Raw genomic sequence first — 8,070 nt, 5'->3', positions numbered from 1 at the left:
ACCCATTCCACAATTCAGTTCAAATTCAGTGTAAATGATAAGGACATATCATATAAAATGCAATTCAACAGTATAAAGCAGTATAAGTGACAACAGTGGCATAAATCACCGCGCAACCCCTCAAAGTGCACCAAATTAGTGAGTTACAGGCTTTGCATAGCAGCTAGACTCCAAAGTACCATTGCTCCAAGGCACTATACTGGCAAATAAAAAGGCAGAAGTAAATCACATTAGTATAGCAATTGCAGCAACTATACATATTATATCGAGACTGCATTCTCACTTCCCATGCTGAATAATAACTGTAAAATTTGTCTAATAAAAGTTATATCTATTTTTTTTTCATTATCACATACATACATTTTAATTAAACATAGGGAATCCACTTTAGAAATCATAAAAACATTCTAAACATGCAAAGCATACATATCACTTTAAATATACGTCACTGAGTGTGATGGGTTACAGAGTTTATGTTTGGAAACCCTCCTTTTCAAAATCCTGCAATTGTCAGTGCTGCGAGACTGACCTAGACAATGCTCCATCACTTCCATATAAGTAAATGGAGAAGTAGACCAACATTCACACAATCGTTCCATTCAGACCGGGATCTCATGGACCCTACTTTCTCAGGATTGTGTTGGGTCCCTGCAATTGAATCCCCTATGATCCGATATTTAGCACTTATCCTTGGAATAGATGATAAATAACTTTCCTGGCATAACTCCCCTTAATCCCTTCACGACATCCACGGTGGATGTCGGGTGTTTAAAGATGGCATCTGGAGTGGAGTAAGTGCCATAGTTGTTTCCTACAGATGCCCGCGGCTAATGTCTGTAATTTGAGGTAATGCCGATCGTAGACATTTTACCCTCAAATGTAATTTGACCACGGCATCAGATAAGCCGGAAACCCGGAAGTGCACACTTCATGGGGATAGAAATCTTATCACTTCATGGGGAGGAACTCCTCCACTCAGAAAAGTTTGGGGAAAGTGTTTCTTGAGAGTAATGAGCCTGAGCCTGTACTAGGCTTCCAGGCTCATTACTTGTATATTATAATTCAGGCCAGCAGGTGGCAGCACTGAATTGTATTATAACTATTTCTGTATAGGATAATGGAGAAAATTCCATTACCCTATACAAATTGTAAACTGATGATTGCATGTTATGGTCTACTTGGGGAACTAAAAAAAAGTTTTAAAAAATATAAAAATACAAATCACCACCCTTTCCCCAAAATAAAAATACCTAAACACTAAAAAAATCAACATCATGGGCATCATCATGTGTGAAAATGCCCTTACTATTAAAATATTAAAAACTTATCCCATATGGTGAATGGCATAGGGGGAAAAAATTAAAATCGCCAAATTGCTATTTTTTCATCACTTTACCCTCGCCAAAAATTTTTATAAAAAGTGATCAAAAAGTCATACACACCCCAAAATGGTATGTAAAAAAAATTACAGATTGTTCCACAATGATCCCTTACACATCTCTGTAAACTTAACTATAAAAAAAGTTATGGGGGTCAGAATATGGCGAAAGTTTTTTTTCCCCCCAGTATTAAAATGCAACAAAAACTATACATATATGGTATCGTCGTAATTGTACTGACCTGGAGAATGAAAAGCACAAGTCAGTTTTAGCGCATAGTGAACGCTATAAAAACAAAACCCATAAAACTGTGGCAGAATTGCAATTTTTTCCAATTCCACCCCATTTGGATTTGGACTGTAGGGCTGAGCTAATAGATGACAAGTAGGGATGAGCGAACTCGTGGAAGTTCGGGTTCGCCAGGTTCGGCTGAACTTCAGGTCAAAGTTTGGGTTCGGGACCTGAACTTGACCCGAACTTGACCCCAAACCCAATGGGGACCCGAACTTCACTTTATTATTTTCCGCTATAACATGGTTATAAAAGAAAATAATAGCATTCTTAAGAAAAAATGCAAATTAACATGACCATTTAGGGGTTAAAAAACAAGAACAACTCACCTCATCCACTTGATCGAGTTGCAGCAGCTTCTTCTATCTTCACTAAACAGGACCTGCCAAAAGGACCTGCGATATTCGTGATGACGTCACCGCGTGGGAAAGCACGGTGATGTCATAGCGCACATCGCAGGTCCTGTTCAGTGAAGATAGAAGAAGCTTCTGCAGCGCCATCTAGTGGATGAGTTGAGTTTTAAACCCCTAAATGGCCATATTGTTTTGCATTCTGTCTTAAGAATGCTATTATTTTCCGATATAACCATGTTATAACGGAAAATAATAAAACCACCTAAACACCGAACCCGGACTTCAGTGAAAAAGTCCAGGTTCGAGTCCAGGTACCCGAACTCGCAAAGTTCAGTACAAACCTGAACTTTGCTGTTCGGGTTCGCTCATCCCTGATGACAAGATGAAGTTATGTCCATGGTCCTGCTGTGAGTCGAGTCACTAGCAGCAAAGTGAATGATATTTTAGAAATCTTTTCCACACTGCAAAGAAAACCTGCAGCATAAACTGACTTGCATTGCGGGTTTTGAATCCACTGCATTTTACCCGCAGCTTTCAATTTCTGCAATGCAAAGGTTGAAAGCAGCAGAGGTCCCAATGTGATCCTGCCAGTGAAGCCACTGTTGTTTTTTTTACCATCCACTGTGAATTTTCCACTGCAGAAAATCCACAGCGGATCAGGCACCTGTGGACTTAATATAATGTCGTATACAAACATTATAGTTGTGTTTTTTGCTCAAATTTTGTCATACACCATTACATATATACATTTTTTGCCCTATAAGACACATGTTTTTTCTCCCCAATAGGGGGGGGCTGTCAGTGTGTCTTATGGGGTAATTATTAATGAGGGCTTTCATTATGGAAGCGCTCATTATTACAGGAGGAACAGGAAGCAGTTACTGCAGCACTCCTAGGGCCCTGTGTTCGCCACTTCCTGGTCTTCCCCTGCCACTCACCGTGCTGTGTCCTGCACACAGCGTGAGGACGTCAACCCTCTGTGACCTCATGCTGTGTGGTGTTGGGTCACAGCACAGCGTGGCAGGAAGAGCGCTGGGTCTCAGGAGAAGCAGTGTTTGGAGCAGGAGAAGTACGTTGATTTTTTTTTCTCTCTCTGACGTCTGCTTCACATGGAGGTCTGATCTGAGGTCTAATTGGGGGTCTCATAAACATTGGATCTCTGATCTGAGGTCCGATTGGGGGTCTTATAAATATTGGGCATCTGATCAAAAATTTGATTGTGGGTCTGATCTGAGGTCTGATTGGGGGGTCTTATTAACACTGGGGAAGGGGGGGGTCTGTACTGAGGTCTGATTAACATTGGGGGTCTGATTGTGGGCCTGAGCTGAGCTCTAATGAAAAATATTTTTTTTCTTATTTTCCTTCTCTAAAACCTAGGTGCATCTTATGGGCAGATGCATCTTATATGGCGAAAAATACGGCAACTAAAGTCTGTGAATAAACCTGAATTGTATTGTCTATGTAAAATTGGTGTTTGGTAGGCTGCTGTGTTAAATTGGTATTATGAGAGCTAAATGCTGAATAAGACAGGGACTCTCTGTGACCCTGTTACTGAAAGGATCCACATTCACATGTAGTTGACTTTATTGGTATGAGGGATACCTATCCCTGTTTGTGTGATTCAGTGTTTCTGTACTTTTATTTTCCTTCTTGTGTTGATGATGTGCTTTAATTTTTTAAAGAGGCATTTCAGGATATTACCATTGATGTCCTAGTCCTTGGTGTAGTGGACAGAACTGGTGACTACAATGCTGCTCCCATTCAGTGGAGAATAAATATTGTATGTGGGCTGAAGGGTTGTATGTTTGTGTACCAAGGCTCTTTTTCAGTCCCAGTCTGGCCCTGATGTGTCCCCTAAGTGGACATGTCACCACTAAGAGCAGTCCATTGGCTGCAGTGAAAATGTGATCCCATTCAAGTGGAAGTTGACAGGTGAGGCCTGGAAGTCCAGTGAAGACAGCCCAGGAGCCACGGTGCCAAAACACAGTGTGGTGGGGAGCAGATAACTATAGATCCCTTCACAGGTACTGCTGGGTGGGGAATAATAAAAAATATATCCTGGACAACCCCTCTAAGTTTCAGCTTAACGTTTGCTGCGACCGTTTACATATGGATGCCATCTGTGTTTTGTGCATTTTCCATGATCCATTCCATAGAATAAGTTTAAAATGCTGTAAAAGAAAAAAGGTTTCCTTTTTTTTTGCCAGTACAACAAAACAGATCAAACACAGACCTGACCTTGATGGTTGAAAAATGTTTTTTGCTTCTGGAAAACACATACTGACTTAGAAGGCCTTAGCGTAAGATCATGAATTGCAGAGAAAAATGTGGGTGAAAAATCTTGATTTCACCACCACCAGGTTTGGAAAGTTTCATTATGTCTGTGCAGTTCTGACAGGTAAAACAGCAGTTCTGCAAAAGCAACACTGTCATAAACAAACTGCATTTCAGAACTGTGGCAATTTATGGAAATAAAGAGCAAAATGTATTTTTTTCATTCCCCCCCTTATATTTATTACACAATGTGGAAGCTCTGCATGTTCTGAGAAAAACAAAACCAAATACATGTAGGTTGATAGAGAAGTAGAACAACAATTGCCACCAGTTTTATGGTGTCCTAAGGCTACTTTCACACTCGCATTTGGTGCGGATCCGTCTTGTATCTGCACAGACGGATCTGCACCGATAATGCAAACGCTTGTATCCGTTCAGAATGGATCCGTTTGCATTATTCATAAAAAAAAAGTCTAAGTCAAAACGGATTCGTCATGACATACATTGAAAGTCATTGGGGGACGGATCCGTTTTCAATTGCACCATATTGTGTCAGTGAAAAACGGATCCGTCCCTATTGACTTACATTGTAAGTCAGGACGGATCCGTTTGGCTCCGCATAGTCAGACGGTCATCAAAACGCTGGAAGCTGCAAAAAACGCAACAGAGACCAAACGCAGCCAAACTGATGCATTCTAAATGGATCCTTATCCATTGAGAATGCATTGGGGCTGAACTGGTCCGTTTTGGGCCGCTTGTTAGAGCCCTGAAATGGATCTCGCAAGCGGACCCAGAAATGCCCGTGTGAAAGTAGCCTAAGGTGTAACACATCCACATAGCAAAATGCTGGGTTTAATTTACCATTTTGCTAAAATCTTGTAATGAACAACTCCAGCGCATGCCGATGAGTCCTGAATATTCATGAGCTCCTGGCTTTCTCTGCAAATGCCATTGACAGATTGGCACATAGCTAAAACCTGAAAATATTCCTGGTTGGGAAGTGGTTAACAATTTTTTAACATTTTAAATTTGTTCTGAAAAAGCGAACACAAATTTGTGAATAGCATCCATGGTTTTCAAGGGTTTAAAAATCTCGGGTTTTCCAAACATTTCTTTGTAACTTTTGTTTCCTGAATGCAAGCTGTTTTAGGAAAGGCAAGAACACAGGTTCTGTCCATATGCCATTGTTGCCTCCCTTGTTTCAAATTTTTTTTTTTGCCAAACCAAGGATCTGCTTATGAATCCCATTTGTGTCAATGAGAGTGAGTCAGTCAAAAGATAGTTACCAAAAACTAGTGTGGATAGAGAAATGCTATAGCTTTACATATTTGCTGATATTTACATTTTGGGAGTGATTCTGCATGGTGATGTTTATTTTAAGAATGTGACACAACGTGCAGGGTGTCATCGACGTGGCCATTCCAGATGAGAATGAGATCATCTATGTTTCTTTTTTTAAAAAACAATATTCTTAGGCTACTTTCACACTGTCGTTTCTGGGTTCGCTTGTTAGATCCGTTTCAGGGCTCTCACAAGCGGTCCAAAACGGATCAGTTTTGCCCTAATGCATTCTGAATAGAAAAGGATCCGCTCAGAAGGCATCAGTTTGGCTCCATTCCGCCTCCATTCCGCTCTGGAGGCGGACACCAAAACGCTGCTTGACGATGCGAAAGCAAACGTTTTGGCTATGTTACAGATAATACAAATGGATCCGTTCTGAACGTATGCATGCAGATCCATGACGAATTCGCACCAAACGCGAGTGTAAAAGTAGCCTTACTCCAATTATGGTTGCTACAGATGTATTGTTCTTTAAAGAGCCCTATATATAAGTTAACGAAGCTGGGCGTAAAACAAGTCCCCCTAGCAGTGCCCTTGCATTGCCTGTATAGTTTCCAACACAAATGACTTTTTTTCTGGGACTGTTTATTTACTATTTGCCCCCACCTTTCTAAAGGGTAAAGAGGTGGTGACAACATCAAATTAAACCTGGGATTATTCTGTACTGTGTGATCTCCATTAGAGGTGTTAGATATTGTAGTGTAGGGTAGACCAGTTCTTTATACTGTCTGCATTCTAGTATACTGGTACTAACACCTCTTCTTTTGTGTTCTAGTACAAAGTGCATGCGTCTTCCGCCTGAGGCCCATATAAATACAGACTTCTAAAATAAATAATAATTTGACCATTGAAGCTCACACAGCATATAATAACCCTTTTTGGAGTGGGCAGAGTCCAAACTGGGGAATGATCAGGGGCCCCCATAATGATATTGATGTACAGAAACGTCAGGAGCACTTCTTCGTCTCCACTAGTGGCGCTGTCGTCCAGATACCCTGAGCTTAATCACAGGTGATGCCCTACTTGGTGAATAAGTTCCAAATAGTGGTTCTTGTACAGTTTCCTTATGCAGGTTGCTCGAGTAGTACAAGCAATTCTGTCCATTCATAGTGATGTCCCTAGGGCAACAGGTATCAGATATGGACACTCCTCAAATGTGTTTTGGAGAATAAACTTCCACTTTTGTCAGTTCTTTATATTGCCACACCAATTTTTTTTATAGCTCCAAAAGTTTGTGACCCAAGTGTCAATTTAAGGCTACTTTCACACCTGCGTTCGGTGCGGATCTGTCTTGTATCTGCACAGACGGATCCGCACCGATAATGCAAACGTTTGTATCCGTTTATAACTGATCCGTTTGCATTATTCTTTTAAAAAAAAGTCAAAGTCAAAACTGCACCATATTGTGTCAGTGAAAACGGATCCGTCCCCATTGACTTACATTGTAAGTCAGGACGAATCCGTTTGGCTCCGCATTGCCAGACGGACACCAAAACGCTGCAGGCAGCGTTTTGGCGTCCGCCTCCAGAGTGGAATGGACGCAGAACGGAGCCAAACTGATGCATTCTGAACGTATCCTTATCTATTCAGAATGCATTAGGGCTAAACTGATCCGTTTTGGGCCGCTTGTGAGAGCCTTGAAACGGATCTCACAAGCGGACCCAGAAACGCCAGTGTGAAAGTAGCCTTAGCTTAATTAAATACCATAATCAAGAGCTAATGAACACCTGGTACAACCTTGCATTGCTCAGTAGCGTGTGCTTTACTACAATGGAGGCTCCATTACATGGATACAGCACTGCCATCAATTTTGTTCACGATTTCCTATGACTGAATAGAAAAATGGAATTGCTAGCGCAAATGATAACCAAACATCAGAGACAAATAGATGAGAGAAAATTGGAAGAAATAAATAAATAATAAAATAAAATAAAATATTTATATTCATGTATAACAGAAATAATGAAAAATACACGAAAGTCATGTTGTTAGTCTAAGGCCTCATGCACACGGCTGTGTTTCGCGGCCGAGAGCGGTCCGTGGTAACTTGGCCGGGATTCCTGCTGAGAGCAGGAGCGCACGGCTTCATTGGTTGCTATGACGCCGTGCGCTTCATACCGCCGCTGCTGTACAGTGATACACTCGTATAGATCATACCAGTGTATCACTGTACAGCAGCGGCTTCATGAAGCGCACGGCGTCATAGCAACCAATGACGCCGTGCGCTCCTGCTGTCAGAAGGAATCCCGGCCGGGTTACCACGAACCGCTCTCGGCCGCGGAACACGGCCGTGTGCATGAGGCCTAAATCAGTGATGGCAAACCTGCGGCTCACCAGCTGTTGTAAAACTACAACACCCACCATTCCCTGCTGTTGGCTGATAGCTCTAGGCAGTGTGGGCATGCTGGGAGTTTTGCAATAGCTAGAGAGTC

Source organism: Bufo bufo, chromosome 2 (genome assembly GCF_905171765.1).
Source record: "Bufo bufo chromosome 2, aBufBuf1.1, whole genome shotgun sequence".
NCBI classification, from domain to species: Eukaryota; Metazoa; Chordata; class Amphibia; order Anura; family Bufonidae; genus Bufo; species Bufo bufo.
The sequence above is the reverse complement of the archived record's forward strand: the minus strand, read 5'-3'. Positions refer to the sequence as shown.